This window comes from Micromys minutus (genome assembly GCF_963924665.1).
Source record: "Micromys minutus genome assembly, chromosome: 4".
NCBI classification, from domain to species: Eukaryota; Metazoa; Chordata; class Mammalia; order Rodentia; family Muridae; genus Micromys; species Micromys minutus.
Window position 1 is genome coordinate 64,770,628 of NC_137973.1, and position 20,236 is coordinate 64,790,863.

A 20,236-nucleotide genomic window follows, 5' to 3' on the forward strand; every position below is an offset into this window, starting at 1 on the left:
TAAAAATTGGCACTGGAGGATTAAATTAAGATCTACTTGGGAATCTGAGCCAGCATAAAGATTCATTAAATGCTGTAGTTCAACTATGTCTTTGAGTAGTTGGGAAATCTTAAATCCCTCCTTGATGTCTTCTTTTTCTGGACACATTCTGCTGCTATCACATTCATGATTTTTGTTGCTCCTTTCTCAACTTCCTCAACATTTCACAGCTTCTAACTTCCATAACTTTGTTAGGGGATAATTAATCATTATGAGTGTGAAATCAATATGCTATTGAACCCCCCAAAAAATGTCACAGAGCATTCTAAATGAAAGAACTGGTCCTAAGCCCATACGATTCCAAAAACAGGATTCATTCAAATGTATCTGTTAATCTTTCTCACAAAAACAAATTTTATAAGAGTTGGCTGAGGACAGACAGATAATATAACATGGAAATCTCCTACACAATCACAGAAATTCCCTAGAGCATGCTTACTGTTAATTTATGACTTTGTGCCTTCCACGAGAACTATTGGGAGGAAATTCTTCTAGGCATACTTACTCTTTTGAATGTAAGTTCATAAATCAAACAATGTACTTCTGGAATACATGGGAAATATACATTATTTTAAATAATTACTAGATTCTTCTTGACTTCAAATGGGTTAGAAACAATAATTAGTAGAGTATGGGGATGTTTAATCAGATAAAAAAAATAAACCTGTGAAAGTATTCTAAAAATGGTATAGTGAAACAGACAGTCAAAAGAAATTACTTAGCTAGTCAAAGGTCAACTCAGAAAAGGCAAAAGCAGCAGACAAACTTAGAACAAGAGAACCTCTTGATGGGCATGCTTTTACTCATTGTTTTTGGTACCTTACATGACAAGAGGGATGGTTTACATTGAGGGTTGATATATATTAAACTAGTGGAATGGCTCAGTGGTTAAGAGAGCCCAACCTTCCGTAATGCTAGTTCTGAGAGACCTGGATACCCTCTTCAGACCTCTGTGGGCACTTGCATTCAAGTGCACATACACACACAAAATAAACACGCACACACTCACACCCCGGCACATACATACAGGGTGCAAACCCACACTACAATAAATCTTTTTAAATTATTTTATTAGATACTCTCTGTACTTAAATTTTAAATGTTATCCCTTTGCCCGATCCCCCTCCCCCTCCACTTGTCTTCATACACGTGCTCCCTGTATTGGGAAATCAGCCTCTCCACATCAGTGCCTTTGCATTCCCATTAAACTGGGAAAATGTGCCTTCACTGGACCAAAGGATCTTTTTAAAGTATAGTATAATAAAAATTACTTTTACCCAGAGACTAGTAGAGGTTTTTTTTTTTTAAATTCTAAAACAATACCTTCAAAGGTGACAAATAGACTTACAGTAGCATTATCAAATGATTATATAAAGGACTGTATGTAGGATAACTGCAAAGACTGCTGTCTAAGATCCCATTGTAACTGCAAATAATATTAACCCCAACTTTAGAACTCTTTTTTTCTTTTTACTTTAAAAATATTTTTTAGCCCACATCAGTTCAACCTCTACATTTAAAGAGCTGTATGGAAATTCTCCTCAGCAGTGGGCTCCTCTGACAAGTTTCATGAGTGACCTTCTATCTTAGCATCAGCCAGGATTGGTTAGGAATCTCCATGGTTTTCATCTTTAAAAAAGACACACAATAACACTGAAGTCAAGCAGAATGACACGGAAGATAACCATGTCAGTCTTGTAAGCTCTTTGTGTCAATAATATATGATTTTGTCACTTATTAGATCTTCTTACAAACTTACAATCCTTTCTCGAGTATTATTTTTGACACTGTCTTAGTGACATTAATATTAATTAATTCTAGCTCACACACATTAAATAAAACTTTAAAAAACATGCAACAGTTTTTTAAAGAGAACACAGCTGCATTTGAAGGCAAAGAAATCTGGCTTTCAATTATAATACCCTATAACTTTTATTTTTATTTGGTTGTTCATTGGGTGTGGAATCAGGCCTCAAGCATACAGCACAGATGATACTTCTCTGAAATACAGCCCCACTGCTATATAAAGCTTTTTCAGATAGCTGATTCTTTAGTTATGAAATCGAAGCAGAATTAAATAAGAAGTAAGATTGTCACTGTGTGTGCAGTACCACATTTGTCATGAAAAGGACAGAAGACATGTGCTACAGTGTATAAAACAGAGTTAGAGCAACATCACACACCAGAAATAATATTCACTAAGTATTGGTTCTCTCTTACTCTCTGCTCCTTCTCTGATGCTGAACATAAAAGACATCTCTAAGTAAAGGAAGGAATCTGACTCTTTTACAGATCTAGAAACAAACTCTTTGAGCATCTACTTAAGTTTGTTTTGTTTTGTTTTTGAAGATAGAACCTAAAGCAAAGCTTGGAGAGTGATAAATGATTGGAAATCTTCAGAATAGCAAAAGAAATGCATGTCACAAAAGAAGATGAGACAAGCTGCGTGTTTATGACTCAGAGGTCTTTGATCAATAAATGATTCACTCTTTCCTCTGTTACTGGCAACAGCAGCATACAGGACTATCGAGTAACATCAAGGCCCAGGGTGCACCTATCAGGAGAGATGAAGATAATAGACCTTGTCTGTTTCCAACATCTTCCCTACTCCCATTGTTGGGAGTCCCAAAAGAATACCAGGCTATACAACCATAAAGTATATGCATAGGGCCTAGCTCAGACCCAGACAGAGTCCATGCCTGTCCACATGATCCACATGGTCCCTACTTACTAGATTCTGTGGACTGTGTTCTCGTGGTACTTTGACCTGTCTATCTCCTACAATTCTTCCTCACATCTTCTGCAAAGTTGCCCAGGCTCTACTTAGTGTTTAGCTGTGAGTCTCTGCATGTACTCCCATAGCTTGCTGGATGATGCCCCTCAGATGACAGCTGGGCCAGGCACCCATCTATTAGTATAGTAGAACATCATTAGGAATCATTTTCATGAACTTTTTTGCCATTCATGCTTGGTTCAACCCTGGGTCATCAAAGTTGTATGGTTCTTTTCTCTAGTCTGAACATAATCAATAGATATCTGAAAAGCTTTATGTAGTAGTGAGGTTGTATTTTAGTGGACTACCATTGAAATACAGTATAGTATGCTTGAAGCTTGAATCTCAGCACTGAAAGAACAAGCAAATAAAACTAAGTGTTAGGTAATATGTTTAAATTTTTAAAGTGAAATCATTGTAATTAAAAGCCATATGTTTTTGTCTCTAAAAGCAACTATGTTCCTTTTAAACAATAGTTGTGATGGGTCTTTTTTTTTTTAAGTTTGCTTTCTCTCTATTGTTTTCCTCCCTCCCCCCCTTCCTCTCTCCCTCCTTCCTTCCCTCCCTCCCTCACTCCTCCCCCCCATCTCTCTCTGTCTCTTTCTCTGTGTACATGTGTATTTAAATAATCTGTTTACATTATTAAGTCAGTAACAATAAATGATATTCCAGAAAAGATTGTATGTGGTTTGTAAGAAGATCAGTCTCTGAGCTGTTCTTCCTCAATTCCCGGGCCACACTGGCAATGTCAGGCTGGCATCTAGGAGAGTAAATCTAGCCACGTCTCCTGTTAATGGGGGATACAAATCCTGAACTATCTTTATAACCAGGCATGTGAAACCAAACTTTCTTTCTTAAACCACTTAAGCTCTTACTGTTGTGTTTTAAAAAGGATGAGGATAAAAAGTGCCTTCAAATACAGAAATCTCTTCAAACATGGGGAAGACCTTCAAACATAGAAATAGGTTTATGTATTTATTGTATACTATAGATACTTAATTATTTCATAAAATGCTGTAATGTTTTGATTATTCTGGCTGCCACGAGTATCTGGCTATGACATTCTCCACACCTGACCTTACCCCTTTGTTTCCTCAGGTCTTTCACTACAATACTGGAGGTAGTAATTACTTTTCTTATTGGAAAAACTAACTAGAACAGTCTTTAAAAGTAATACATTTTATCAAGTGCTCAAGAAAGGTTAGATGTATAGAGGTAGACTTCATTTCTCTTTGATAGTATCGGGGGCAGAAAAACTCATGTTACAGAACTGTTCAAGATAAATTGGAATGACACATAAAATTTAATATTAGGCATATCCATACATATGCACACACATAGACCCCTGAAAACATGTAAAAACATATTGACTACCCCCACCTCCCCCACCAAAAAATAGATTTCCCAACTAAAATAATTGTTTTCTCATCTTAAGTAAAATGTTCCATCTATAATATTTAACTATAAGAACTCAGGGAATGTAAATGTGTGCCTAAACTGTAGGCCTTTTGTCAGAAATACAGGTATGTTCTCTGTTGCTAAGAAATAACATTACAAAGGCAATAAAGAGATTTATGTCACTGGATATTATTATTTTGCTTTCTTTTCTTATTTTTGCTTTGAGATATTATCAAACATCACCTATGATAAAGCAAAGAAATAATCCTACAATATTCCCTTCCCTCCTTCAGGTGTTTTAAAGATATACTATTTCTTCCATTTTGTTTGGGTTTTTTTTAATCCCACATGCTGTCTACATTTAAATAAACCTAAGTCTTATCACTTCTGGTTTGGTTTTATTTTGCTATTTTGTTGCTGATGTTTCTGTTTCCATAAACAGTTTTGTTTTATATCATTTTCTTTGAACTTGATTCCTGTGCTTCAATTTTCCCTTCGTTGTCCGAATTTTATTGTCAAGCAAATCTTTTCAAATGGGGATCAAATGTACTCTATTCCTGTGCCTTCCCTAAATGTTTGTTCTTGCCTTTATCCTCGGAAAACAACTTAGCTTGAGAAGTAATTCTGGAGTGCAGCTCAAATTCTCCCAGCATGAATTTTATAGCCAATGCAATACTGCCTTCTGACATTAAGCTTGGCACAAGTCAAACCACAATTTCCTTTGTTCAAGTCCTGATGCCTGGATTTTATCACAACTTCCTCTTTCAAGGAGGTTTCTCCGTGTTCTATTCCTTGAGTCTTCCTTTCCCAAAATATGTGCCAGTTTCTTCTATATTTGCGCGACAAGACAATCACATCTAATATTAGTCAAACTTTCTTTGCCACAGTACTGAACACATGTTGCTTTATTGTCTGTCGTTTATTGACTGTTGTGGAGTAATCAAAAGCCAGTCTGTCAGAGGGAATAAAGAATTATCTTACTGCCAGAGTTCAGTAACCTAACACAGATATGTAAAAATATATACTTGGAACATGACATAAACTATCACATAGGATTATTTGTCTTTCAAGACATTATCTTCCATCACACCTGCACTGAATTGTCTAGTTCAGGTACATGGTTTTCTTGTGTTTGTTAGCTTTGGTCTTCTCCCATGTTCTAGAATAACAGGGTTTGCTTCAGCAGCTGCTTATCCTATGTTCCTATAATTATTTTGAATCTTAATATCTACTATTTCAACCATCAAATTGTGTCAACTATTTATAACTTGTTTTTTAATCATATAATAATACAATTTAGTTTTTGTTTTATTGAACAAGGTGTCATTTTGTAACCTGACTTTGAACTCACTATGTAGCCCAGGCTTGTGGCAGACTCATAGTCATTGTCCTGCCTTATTCCCCTAAGTTCTGAGATTACAGCTATGAGCCATGTTGTTCAGAAACAACACTATCTTCAGTCCCATATTTTCTTATTCTATTTATAATCAATACCTTTTATCTCTACTTACTATTTATTGTTTGCTTTTGAGACTGTTATTGAATCACAGTTTCATTATTTCTTTCTATAAAAGCATATGCCTAAAAAATATGTGTACATCCCATGTTATATTTTCTAAAATTAAGTTCTCTTTTTTAAAATACTGTACTTTATATTAATTTCTTCTTGTCTTGTTATGCTTAACCCAGACAACTCTGCTGAATGTGTTACTTACTCTAATGAATATCACCTTTTCTATTTAATTTCCTATCATTTTATATAGAGCCTGATTGTGTTGCATATATTAAAGAGGAAAAAAAGGGGGGAGGAGAAACAGAATAAAAAAGTTGCTGAGATTGCCCATATCTTTGTTATGTAACATGGACTCTCCACCATTTCCTTTTGTTGTCCTTTTTTTTTTTTGGTGATTTACCTTTGTTTTTATTTTGAGTGTTCTTTTTTTTTTAAACGACTCTATTTAACAAAACAAAGATAAATGTACAGATTTTAAACATTTTTTGCTTAAAATTATACTTTTTTTGTCAGTACTGTTTTTTCTGACATTGAAATAATTTTTCACATAAAACCATGTGAATATATTTTTTTTAGTCAGTACTTGATTTTTTTCAAGGGCACGACAGTACGCATTGAAAACCCAATAGTTACAATAAGCGTAAAGTACATGCAAAACAAAACAAAACATGGAAACAGTCAAAGTCTTGTTGTTTGTAAATATATGTATATTTTTTTGTTTTCTTTATTTCTTGGACTTCATACAGTCTGTGAGTTGTTTCTGGGGGAGTGCAAGCCTCTGGGGTTAGCATCCCACTATCAGTGACTGCATATTATGTCTGTTCTTTTGTGACTGGGTTATCTCACTCAGGATGATCTTCTCTAGATGCAGCCATTTTCTTAAGAATTTGGTTAAGTCATTGTTTCTGGTGGCTGAGTAGTATTCCATTGTGTATATGTACCACAATTTTTGTATCCATTCATCTTCTGAAGGACATCTGGGTTCCTTCCAGCTTCTGGCTATTATAAATAGAGCTGCTATGAACATTGTGGTGCATATATCTTTGTTGTGTATTAAAGTATCTCTGGGGTATATGCCCAGAAGTGGAATAGCTGGGTCTTGAGGTAGTACTATATCCAATTTTCTGAGGTATCGCCAGACATATTTCCAGAGTGGTTGTATTAGCTTGCAACCCCACCAACAGTGGAGAAGTGTTCCTCTTTCTCCGCAGCCTCGCCAGCATCTGCTGTCATCTGAGTTTTGGATCTTGGCCAATCTGCCTGGTGTGAGGTGGAATCTCAGGGTTGTTTTGATTTGCATTTCCCTGATGGCTAAGGATGTCGAGCACTTCCTCAGATGTTTCTCAACCATTCGGTGTTCCTCAACTGAAAACGTTTTGTTTAGCTCTGTACCCCATTTTTTAATAGGGTTATTTGATTCTCTGGTGTCTAGCTTTTTGAGTTCCTTGTACACCTTGGATATTAGGCCTCTATCTGATATAGTGTAGGTAAAGATCTTTTCCCATTCTGTTGGTTGCCATTTTGATTTCTTGACGATGTCTTTAGCCTTACAGAAGCTTTGCAATCTCATTAAGTTCCATTTGTTAATGTTTGACCTTAGAGCTTGAGCCATTGGTGTTTTGTTCAGGAAATTTTCTCCTGTACCTATGTGTTCTAAGGTTTTCCCTACTTTCTCATCTAATAGTTTCAGTGTATCTGGTTTAATGTGGAGATCTTTGATCCACTTACACTTGAGCTTTGTACAAGGAGATAAGAACGGGTCTATTTTCATTCTTTTGCATGCTGAGTGCCAGTTGGACCAGCACCATTTGTTGAATAGGCTGTCCTTTTTCCATTGAATGTTTACTGCTCCTTTGTCAAAAAACAGGTGACCATATACATGAAGGCTCATTTCTGGATCTTCTATTCTATTCCATTGATCCACATGCCTATTTCTGTACCAGTACCATGCAGTTTTCAGCACAATTGCCTTGTAATATAGCTTGAGGTCAGGGATAGTGATTCCCGCAGATGTTTTTTTGTTGTTGAGGATGGATTTCGCTATTCTGGGTCTTTTGTTATTCCATATAAAATTGCACATTGATCTTTCCAATTCCATGAAGAACTGGGTTGGAATTTTGATGGGGATTGCATTGAATCTGTAGATTGCTTTTGGTAGGATGGCCATTTTTAAGATGTTGATTTTTCCAATCCATGAGCATGGGAGATCTTTTCAATTTCTGAGATCCTCCTCAATTTCTTTCTTTAGAGGTTTGAAGTTCTTGTCATACAGGTCCTTCACTTGCTTAGTTAGAGTCACACCAAGGTATTTCATAGTTTTTGTAAAGATTGTGAAGGGTACGTTTTCCCTAATTTCTTTTTCCTCATGTTTGTCCTTTGATTACAGGAAGGCTACTGATTTGTTTGAGTTAATTTTGTATCCAGACACTTTGCTGAACTTGTTTATCAGCTGTAGGAGTTCTCTGGTGGAATTTTTGGGGTCACTCAAGAACACTATCATGTCATCTGCAAATAGTGATATTTTTACTTCTTCCTTTCCAATTTGTATCCCTTTTATCTCCTTTTGATGTCCAATTGCTCTGGCCAGGACCAATTGCTGTCCAATTGACCCTTTACTGTCAATTCCAGTACTATGTTGAATAGGTAGGGGGAGAGTGAACAGCCTTGTCCAATCCCTGATTTTAGTGGAATTGCTTCAAGTTTCCCACCGTTAAGTTTGATGTTGGCTGTTGGTTTGCTGTATATTGCTTTTATTATGTTTAAGTAAGGGCCTTGGATTCCTGTTCTTTCCAGGACTTTTAACATGAAGGGGTGTTGGATTTTGTCGAATGCTTTCTCAGCGTCTAGTGATATGACCATGTGATTTTGGTCTTTGAGTTTGTTTATATGGTGGATTACGTTGATGGATTTCCTTATGTTAAACCATCCCTGCATCCCAGGGATGAAGCCTACTTGGTCATGATGAATGATGGTTTTGATGTGTTCTTGGATTCGGTTTGCAAGGATTTTGTTGAGTATTTTTGCATCAATGTTCATAAGTGAGATTGGTCTGAAGTTCTCTTTCCTTGTAGGGTCTTTGTGTGGCTTAGGTACGAGGGTTATTGTAGCCTCAAAAAATGAGTTGGGTAATATTCCATCTGACTCTATCTTTTGGAATAGTTTGGCAAATATTGGTGTTATATCCCCAATAAATGTCTGATAAAATTCTGCACTGAACCCATCTGGACCTGGGCTTTTTTTGGTTGGGAGGCTTTTGATGACTTCTTCTATTTCTTTAGGTGTTATAGGGTTATTTAGATGGTTTACTTGGTCCTGGTTAAACTTTGGGACCTTGTATCTGTCTAGGAATTCGTCCATTTCCTCCAGATTTTCCAATTTTCTGGAGTATAAGTTTTTGTAGTAGGATCTGATCATTTCTTGAATTTCCTTAGTTTCAGTTGTTATGTCACCACTTTCCTTTCTGATTTTGTTAATTTGGATACTCTCTCTTTGCCCTTTAGTTAGTCTGGCTAGGGGTTTATCAATCTTGTTGATTTTCTCAAAGAACCAACTCTTTGTTTTGTTGATTTTTTCAATGGTTCTTTTTGTTTCTATTTGGTCTATTTCTGCCCTAATTTTGATCATTTCTTGCCGTCTACTCTTTTTGGGTATATCTGCTTCCTTTTGTTCTAGGGCTTTTAGCTGTGCTGTCAGGTTGCTGATGTGAGCTCTCTCCAGTTTCTTTTTGGAAGCACTTAGGGCTATGAGTTTTCCTCTCAATACTGCTTTCATTGCATCCCATAGGTTTGGGTATGTTGTGTTATCGTTTTCGTTGCATTCTAGAAAGTCCTTAATTTCTTTCTTTATTTCTTCTTTGACCCTGCTATCCTTTAACAGAGCGTTGTTTAGTTTCCATGTGTATGTGGGCATTTTGTTGTCTTTGTTGTTGTTAAAGACCAGCCGTAGACCATGGTGATCTGAGAGGATGCATGGGAGTATTTCAATCTTCTTATATCGATGAAGGCTCATTCTGTGTCCAATTATGTGGTCAATTTTCGAGAAGGTGCCATGGGGTGGTGAGAAGAAGGTCTATTCTTTTACTTTAGGATAGTATGTTCTGTATATATCTATTAATTCTAGTTGGTTCAAAGTCTCTGCTAGTTTTGCAGTGTCCTTGTTCAGTTTCTGTTTCCCTGATCTGTCCATTGGTGAGAGTGGGGTATTAATGTCTCCCACTATTATTGTGTTGGGTGAAATGTATTTTTTGAGCTTTAGTAGAGTTTCTTTTATGAATGTGGGTGATTTTTTATTTGGAGCATATATGTTAAGGATTGAGAGTTCCTCCTGCCAGATTTCCCCGGTAATGAGTAAAAAGTGTCCTTCCTTATCTTTTTTGATAACTTTTGGTTGGAAATTTACTTTATTCGATATTAGAATAGCCACTCCAGATTGCTTCTTGGAGCTGTTTGCTTGGAAGTTTTTTTCCCATCCTTTTACTCTGAGATAGTGTCTGTCTTTGTCTCTGAGATGAGTTTCCTGTATGCAGCAAAAGGCTGGATTTTGTTTATGTATCCAGTCTGATAGTCTATGTCTCTTTATTGGGGAGTTGAGACCATTTATGTTAATAGATATCAAGGAATAGTTGTTTCTGTTTCCTGCTATTATTGCTTTATTGGGTTGAGTTGTGTCTGTGTGTTTTTTTTTTTTTTTTTTTTCTTCTTCTTTTAGTTTTCTTGTTTAGGAGTTTTCTTGTTCTTACTAGGCTGTATTTTCCCTCATTGTATTGGGTTTTTCACCTATAATTCGTTGTAGTGCTGGGTTTGTGGTCAGATATTGTGTGAATTTTGATATGTCTTGAAATATCTTTGTCTCTCCATCGATGGTGATTGATAGTTTTGCTGGGTATAGCAGCTTGGGATGGCACTTGTGCTCTCTTAAGGAGTGCATGATGTCTGTCCAGACTCTTCTAGCTTTCATAGTCTCTGTTGAGAAATCGGGTGTGAGTCTGATTGGTCTGCCTTTATATGTTACCTGACCTTTTTCCCTTACTGCTTTTAGTATTCTTTCTTTACTTTGGGCACTTGATGTTTTTACTATTATGTGTCAGGAGGTATTTCTTTTCTGGTCCAACCTATTTGGAGTTCTGAAGGCTTTTTTTATGCTCGTGGTCATCTCATTCTTGAGGGTAGGGAAGTTTTCTTCTATGATTTTGTTGAAGATATTTACTGTGCCCCTTAGTTGATACTCTTCTCCCTGTTCTATTTTTATTATCCTTAGGTTCGGTCTTCTCATTGTATCTTGGATTTCCTGGACATTTTGGGTTAGGAGCTTTTTTTTTTTTTTTTTTTTTGCATCTTCTCTGGCTGTTTTGTCTATGTTTGCAATGTTGTCTTCTGCCCCCGAGATTCTCTCTTCGATCTCTTGTAATCTATTGGAAATGCTTGCTTCTGTGACTCCTGATTTCTTTTTTTGGTGTTCTGAATCTAGGGTTATCTCTTTTAGTGTTTTCTTTATTGTGTCAATCTCTGTTTTAATTTCCCTCTTCCATTCCTTTATTTCTTTGTTTCTGTTTTCCTCTAGTTCTTTGAATTCTTTGAGTGTTTTTCTTGTTTCTTCTTTAAAAGCTTCTGAATCTTTTTGCTTTTCCTCCCTTTCTTGTTTAATTAATTCTATCAGCGTCTTGAGGCATGATTTCAGGTCTGTGTCTTCTTTTTCTGGAGTGTTTGGAGTTCTGATGTTTGCTGTTATGGGAGAGCTGGGCTCTGGTGTTGCTAGATTGTCTTGGTTCCCTTGGGATATACTCTTTCTCTTTCCTCTTGCCATTTTGTTGTCAGTGATATGTTCTTACGTTTCCCTTGTATCTGGTCTGTGTCCCTGGTTCTCCACTGGTTGAGGTGTCAGATGGGTCAAGCCCTGTTTTATGCCTCAGAGTCGTCGGGAGTGAGCAGAAGTTCCAACGTTCTTTTTCTGTTTGCTGGATCAGGCACAGTTGCTCAGCCTCCATGAGCCGCCGTTCCGCCAGGCAGGTAGGCCAGGCTTCGCTCTGCGTCCGGAAGTTGCCAGTTGCTCAGCCTGTATGAGCCGCCATTCCGCCTGGCAGGTAGGCCAGGCTCTGCTCCGCGTCTGGAAATCGCCTCCGGGTGGAAACAGAAGTTCTAATTTTCTGTTCCCAATCGCAGTTGCTCAGCCTCTATGAGCCGCCGCTCTGCCTGGCAGGTAGGCCAGGCTCTGCTCTCTTGTTGTCCTTAATAGTGGTAGTGGTGGTAGTGGTGGTGGTGGTGGTGGTGGTGGTGGTGGTGGTGGTGGTGGTGGTAGAGTGTGTGTGAGAGAGAGAAGGGAAAGGGACTCTTTGTAGCCATGGTTGTCATGGAACTCACTGTGTAGATCAGTCTTGTATTGAACTCATAAGACCCACTTGCCTCTCCATTCCAAGTTCTGGGACTGTGGTGGTTTGCATATGCTTAGCTCAGAAAGTGAAACTATTAGGAGGTGTGGCCTTGTTGGACAAAGTGTGAGCATTAAGAGCCTTATCCCAGCTGCCTAAAAGCCAGTCTTTTCCTAGCAGCCTTCAGATGAAGATGTAGAACTCTCAGCTCCTCCTGCACTATGCTTGCCTGGACACTACCATACTCCTGCCTTGATGATGATGGAAGGAACCTATGAACCCATAAGCCAGCCCAAATTAAATAATGTCCTTATTAAAGAAGGTGTTTCTTCACAGCAGTAAAACCCAAAGTGAGACAGGGACTAAAGATGTGCTTTATCATGTTCAACTTTCTTGCACAAAATTCTGGGAAATGCCTGTAACCAAATTCTTTATACTTCATAAAGTCATATATTTTTATGGAGAGAGAAGAGAATTTAGGCATGGGTTTCAGAATTCTCTTCATTTCAGTGTGTATCTCATCAGTAAAAGTATGTACCTATAAATTCCACATATTATTTTTCTCATCTGTTCTCTCAGTACCTATTTTTGTATCCTTATCTTCATCTTGTCCTTGGTAATAATTATTGTAGAGAAAACTTGGCTTGAATTCTCAATGAACATTACCTGTGTCCCTAGTCTCTCCTATTCTATCTATGTGTATATGTTTGTATAGATAGATAGAGATGTATATATTTTGATTTCTTTGACTTCATCTGCCTATTGGTCTATAATCAAGAACTGGCTATAATACTAAATTTTTAATAAGTATATCAAAAGCAACATACATTTCAAAGCAAAGTTAGATTGCCACTCATTGAGTGACTGCAATGCCATCAGACATAGGTTTAATGAAGAAAGACGTATCTGAGTCTGAAAGAATAGGCAAGTGGAAAGACTATAGATGACTCCAATCAAATTCAGTTTTTAAAGTCATTGGAACAAATGACTTTAGCTACAGATATGGATTTTGGCAATGAAGTTGGTCAATCAACATAATGTCAAGGAGCCATCAGTGCCAATTGAGACTAAATTATTGATATTTGTAACATCCAAGGCAACCTTAACAGGAATCTCATAAATTACACATAAACAATGAGAGTGGAATATGAGACAGGAACTGCTCAGTATCCAAGAAACTAAGTACAAGCACCAGAAACTGAGAAAAAGGTCAGTTAGGGTTTAGGTTCAGGGAAAGAATATTAAGAAAAGATATTGTGTACCAACCAACCAAACCAGAGTCATTAAAGTTCTCAGGTTATAAAGACAGGATGTAGATGACAGCTAAGTACCTAAGCTCCATTCCCCATCTTGATGTGCTGTTAACTGCATTTAATAAGTCACTCTGGCATTCTAATACCAATTTTACCACTCCATATTGATAAAAAAGACCCTGAGGAAGCCTATCATGATGGCCATATAACCCAAAACTAGCAGTAGCATTAGCAGGGGGAAAAAGACTCTGAGAGCAAGTTTCTAAGTTTGCACACAAGTTTTACCAAGAATTATAACCAATTACAAGGTTAATATTTTGAGCCCCTAGAGACACAAATAAAGGGGCCCTAGAAAATATTTGCAAAGATTGCCATTCTCCCACAATTTACCCTGGGTTTTTTTTTTTTTTTTAAGCACAAATGCAACTACTCATCAGTATAATGCATTTAAAGATGTCCATGTGGTCAGTATAATTATGGTATGGAACTAGAAAACATAATCCTGAGTGAGGTAACCTAGTTCAAAAGAACACGCATGGTATGCACTCACTGATAAGTATATATTAGCCCAAAAGCTCAGAATACCCAAGATACAATTCACAGATTATATGAAGCTCAAGAAGAAGAAAAAACAAAGTTCAGTTGCTTCAGTCCTTCTTAGAGGTGAGAACAAAATGATCACTGGAGGTAGAGGGTGGGAGGACTTGGGAAGAAGAGAGGAAAGGGAGGGAAATATGCGTGAAGGATCAGGTATGGGAGGAGACAAGGATAATATACGGGGGATCAGGAATTTGAACAGAGGTGTGTAGCAATGGGGGTGGGGAGCTGGGGGTAGCCAAGAGTGAGTCCTAGATGCCAGGAAAGCAAGAGGCTCCCAGGAGCCAATGGGGATGAGATTAACTGAAATACCCAACAAAGCAGAGGGAGAACCTATAGAGACCATATCCAGAGGTTAGGCACGGCCCCCTTTTGGATGATGAGGCCACCATTCATCTCCAGATATTTAACCCAGAATTGCCCCCGTCTGAAGAAAATACAGAAACCAAGTGTGGATTAGAAACTTTATGAAAGGCCATCCAGAGACTGCCCTACCTGGGGATCTATCCCATATACAGACACCAAACCCAGATGCTAATGCACATGCCAAGAAGTGCTTGCTGACAGGAGCCTGATAGAGCTGCCTCCTGAGAGGCTCTGCTAGAGCCTGACAAATACAAAGGTAGATGCTGGCAGCCAACTATTGGACTGAGCATCAGGAGCCTAGAGGAGGAATTAGAGAAAGGACTGAAGAAGCTGAAGTTTGCAACCCTATAGGAAGAACAACAATGTCAATCACCCAGACCCCCCAGAGTTCCCAGGGACTAAACCACCAACCAAAGAGTACACACAGAGTCCCATGGCTCCAGCCACATATTTAGCAGAGGATATCATTGTCTGGAATCAATAGGAGGAGAGGCTCTTGGTCCTGTGAAGGTTTGATGCTCCAATGTAGGTAAATGTCAGGGCAGGAAGGCAAGAGTGAGTTGGGGGCACACTTATAGAAGCAGGGGAAGTGGGGATGGAATGGAAGGTTTCTGGAAGGGAAAATAGGAAGGGGATAACATTTGAAATGTAAATAAATAAAATATCCAAAAAAAAATTATAGTATGTCCAATTCCCACCAAAATTTCCTGCCAATAATGGCTCCTGTTCTTCCACTTCCTTTAGCAAATGGTATTTTTAATAAATGTTACTATCTAAATGTTTAGTTTTTATACCCTAAATATGTCATTCCAATCACAAAAATAATAAAAGAAACTATAGACAATAATATATTTTATGTATGTATCTACCAAATATTTATTTTATTAATATGTAAAACATTCTTTAAAACAGAGACCTATATTCAAAAGGAAAATTGCCAAAAGAAAATGCAACAAAGAATATATTTCTAAGATGATATCCAAAATATAATCAAAGAGATCCTATTTGCACAGAAGGAAATAGGCCATTTTGTAAAAATAAATTCATAAGTAGCTGGTGAAAATGTGCATGCTTATGTTCCTAGGAAGTTCTTTAAGGACATGCAGAAAATATTTTAGAATATAAATAACCTTAAAACCATATGTTGACTTTTAGTAATTTATTTGCTTAAATAAGATTTCAAAATTCTATTTTATTAACATAGAAGTAGAAGCCAATTAAAGTCAAATGTACTTTTAAAAATATTTTATGCCTGCTGTTGCAATGGAATGACATATTAATTTCTCTTATAAACTACGTTGTTTGGAAATTTTGCTGACTACATTTCTAAGTTGGATTGTCAAATAGTATGTCTATTTTGCATGTAGAGTGTACAGATTCCTAGGATAGAGCTAAATCATTCCAAATAAGTTTCTAGAGCAGCTATGTAATTTGTGAAAGGAATATATACATACTTCCAAAATATGCATTGTGCATTTGTTGTTCTCACAAACTTTTTTAAACACACACACACACAAACTTTAGATTTGTAATTTCTTTTTGTTTTTCCTTAACAAAAACATTTTAGAAGATTTAATGAAGTTTATGTGTTTGTATTATTAATTAAAATTTAAATTTTTCCCAGGTTTGCCCATGGGAACAAAGTTTTATCACATAAATGATGTTCTCTATCCTGGGAATCTGTACAGTCTACAGCAAAGTAGACATACTATTAGACAAGGCAACCTAGGAATGTGGTCAGCAAAGTTTCCAAACAACTTAGACAGTTTACAAGAGAAATTAATATAAGAGGCCCATTGCAACAATTGGCATAAAATATTTTTAAAAGTGCATTAATCCAGACCACTCAGAGCTCCCAGGGACTAAACCACCAACCAAAGAGTACACATGGGCTGTCCCTGGTTTGTGATACATATGTAGCAGAGGACAGACTCATCTGGCATTAATGGGAAATAAAGCGGTTGGTTCTGTAGAGGCTTGATGCCCAGAGAAGGGATGCTAAAGAGGGGTGAGGAAGGAGTGGTAGGTGGGTGGAGGAGCACCTCTTAGAGGCAAAGAGGAGGGGGAGAGAATGGAGGGTTTCATGGAGGGGAGACTGGGAAGAGGAAACATGAAATATAAACAAATAAAATGATTAATAAATAAAAAACTGCATTAATAGTACTGTATTAATAAAATGACTGTTTAGGTAATTAGGAATATGATAAAAACCTGTTTCCAAGAGTACAACTGTGAAAACCCCAATTAATAATGCAAACATTATCATTATTAAATTGCCTAAAATTGTTTATGAAAGATTGCACAAGCACTTTTTTTCTGCGATGAACCCTAACATTTATTGAACTTTCTAAATGGGCTTTGGACACCTTGAATACACTTTTAAGTATTTTTGATTTTTACATTTTTGTTACTTAAAGTGATTTTTAATTTTAAATATATTTTGATGATATTCTTCCCTCTTTCAAGTCCTTCCAGATCCTTTCCCCATCTCTCCCTGTTCACTTTCAGTTCTTCCTCACAAAACAAGCAAAACCCAATTCAACAAAACCCCTGAAAGCAAATAAAATAAAATACCACCTCTCCCAAAATCAAAACAAGATACCAAACTATAACCAAATAAAAGAACCAAAAATAAATATAAATAAAAATAAATGTGTGGAGTCCATTATATGTTGGTCAACTACTTCTAAACCCAAGACATGCCCTGGAGTAGCTGATGTGTCCAGTGTCACTACACTGGAGAAAACTGATTTCCCTCTCCCAACAGGTATAAAAGAGAGTTCAGGTTTTAATCTTCACTCTAGTGGTTGGGTTTTTATTCAGTCATTGGTTCATTTTTAAAAATAAATAACAAAATAAAATATAATAAAAAAACAAAAACTATTACATCAGTTACAAGACAAGCCAACAGAAGAAAAAGAGCCCAAGGAAAGGCACAAGACTCAGAGACCTACTAAATTTTCTCTTCAGATCGTATACATCTTTTGCCTTTCACATTCAATATCTTTAAAATGCTGTTTATCGCTAGTTAGGTTTTATTAAATAACATTCGACTGAGGTTAATTCATTTATATTCTATCCCAATGTTTTGGGACATTCTTTGTCAGTAAGGTGGTTAAAATGAGGCCTCCATTTAAGATTCTTGATTTTTCTCTGTCTTCTCCACATAAGGCTGTGGAATGTCATCAGAACCGTCGGACATAGACCGCTTCAAGGAACGTTTGAACTTCGGAGAGTAATCAAAGCTTCCAAAATAAACAAGGTAAGTGCGCAGCAGGTTCTGTTCACTTCGGGATAACTCACATTCTTTTGGTGTTTATCTTACAAGGAAATGTTTAAAGACAGTATGGAAAGCAGTTGATTAAATGAATAGGATTTATGATAATGTGTGTTTCATTAGAGTATTCTTTTCCTAAACTTCCAATGTGTCCTGTAAACCCAAAATGAGGCAGTTCCTGTCTTTTTCAGCTTGCGACTTACAGTCAAATTTTCCTCTATTTTTCTCTCTAATGGAAAAATTATTAAACTGGAATGCACAGAGGGGCATTTTTTTTTTAGCACAGAGGAAAAACCAGAGATTACTGAGGAAAAATTAATGTATTTAATATCCCAAGTCTTTTATAACTATATGGAAAACCTTTTTTAAAACTTTGGAGAACTGTATTTATATAAAATATAGTAAACCGGAAAACAGTAAATTATATCTAGTCAGACTATCTTATAATATTATAATGAGCCAAAGAAACTTTATAAATATTATAGGGCATATTTTTCAGTAGGAGAATCAGATACATAATAAAAATTTTCAAATTATAGAGACTTAAACAATCCAGTTATTTTTCTCTCATGGGGAAAAAAAAATACTAAAGAGACAAGCAATGGTGATGTCTTGAGTTGATCACCATGTAGACTAACTCGATTCAGCATTCCCCTAACCATCCTTGGAGTGTATCTTTGACCTGCATTTCAGGAATGGCTACACCAATGTTTTAGGTAGCAGACTGAGGCCAGAAAGAAAAGCTGGATGCCTTGTCCAGGAAGGAAGTGGTCTATAAATCCTACACAGCAGCTCAATTTTTTTCATGACCCACAGCTTCATAGTTGCCATTATTGGAAATAGAAAAACTCCTTCGAATACCCACATCCAACCCCTAGGGCTTCCTGGGTATGTTATGTGACTGATAGAACTTTTCATGTGAAATTAACATCTAGAATTGAAAATAGGAAAAATATATTGTATTCTTTAAAGAGGCCAACTTAATCACGTGAATTCTTTTAAAAAAAAAAATATTCTCCAACCAAATGCAGAGAGAGAGAGAGAGAGATATATCTCCTGGTCCTTAACATAGAGAGAGCAGTAAGGACCATGCCAAAATAATAAAAATAATAATTCTAATATTCTAATTGTCCAGGGTAGCTCTTGGCCTACTGCAGTCAGAAAATAGGAGTTTCAGCCCTACATTGAGAAAACCAGATTCTGTTAACAACATGAAGAAAATGGAAGGACCGCATGCTAAATAAAAGGCTTCCTAATTAGTAACTTGACTTCAATTTTGCAAAACCCAATATGCAAAAAATAAAAATAGAAAAACTAACCTGGAATGCTGACCCAGAAAATAATGTTACAGCAAATGTAGTTGTTCTCAGTTATTACATATACACTAATTCATTGTGTAGTTGTTAAAAAATAACACAAAAAAAAAAAGAAAAAATAATGTACAATAGAGGTCATGATGTGTGGTCTTTCTTATGTGTGGCAGTGATAACTGTGGGTTAACTTGTTGGAAAATAAGGGAGTATGTGATTATTCAACTACTTGTCTTTCCACCCTACTTTATATTTTTATATATTTAGCATTAAACCAAATTCATGAATATAACTTTGAATATAAGATGTTTAAAATTGCTTAGAGATGGTTTTAGGAAATCAAACTTTTCCAATTTACCATTTCATTAAAGCTGAATACAAGGAAAGGCAACAAAAGATGCGTCTTGTGGTGCAAGCTGAGCACATGGCCCTTCTAAAGTCCCTTGATGGTTCTCTACTTGTTTCTTTGAGTCACACACAAACACACTCATGCTTTTCAAGTTATTTAACATAGTTTTCTACTACAACTTTCATTTCTTTTGTATCTATATTGTATCTATTTATGTAATTATTAAACTGTAACTGAAGTGATGAGCACAAACTTATATACAGGACCATAGTTCTTAACTAATAAGAGAGAAATGAATTAGGTGTACTAGAATATGCATGGTACTTGCTCAGAATAACACAACAACTAGAAGTCAGAATGTCTGCAGATGGAGCAGAGAATAACCTTAATATGTATACGTGTGTGTGTGTGTGTGTGTGCGTGTGTGTGTGTGTGTGTGTGTGTGTGTGTGTGTGTAACATTTAACTATAACTACAGAAATAACAATGAAAGTGCAGGAAAGCTTGGTATGGTACACGCCTGCAGTGCAATCTGAACCATGGAGAGAGACCTTATCTCCTAAAGCAAACAAAACCCCAGCATGCTGTGCCTGTAGTCAGATGAGTAGTCTATGGCTTTATCTTATCTCTTTTTTTTAAGACTTATTTACTTATTTTATGTATGTGGGGAATTGAACTCAGGACCTCTAGAAGAGCAGTCAGTGCTCTTAACCACTGAGCCATCTCTCCAGCCCCTCCCCCCAAGATGCTTTTGTAAAACCAACCAAGCCAAACCAAACAAGCAAAAAAGCTATCAATCCAGTGAAGAAGTAGCCTACAAAATGGGCAACAATCTTGCTAGTGACACTTATAACAGAGGAATAATATCTAGGACATACAACGATCCAGAAAAATGAAACACCAAGAAAATAAACCAACGAACATGGTCCATAGCAATTAGCACAGAGAATAAGAGTCTGAGGACTGCTCTGCCTTACATGGAACATTCATATCGTATC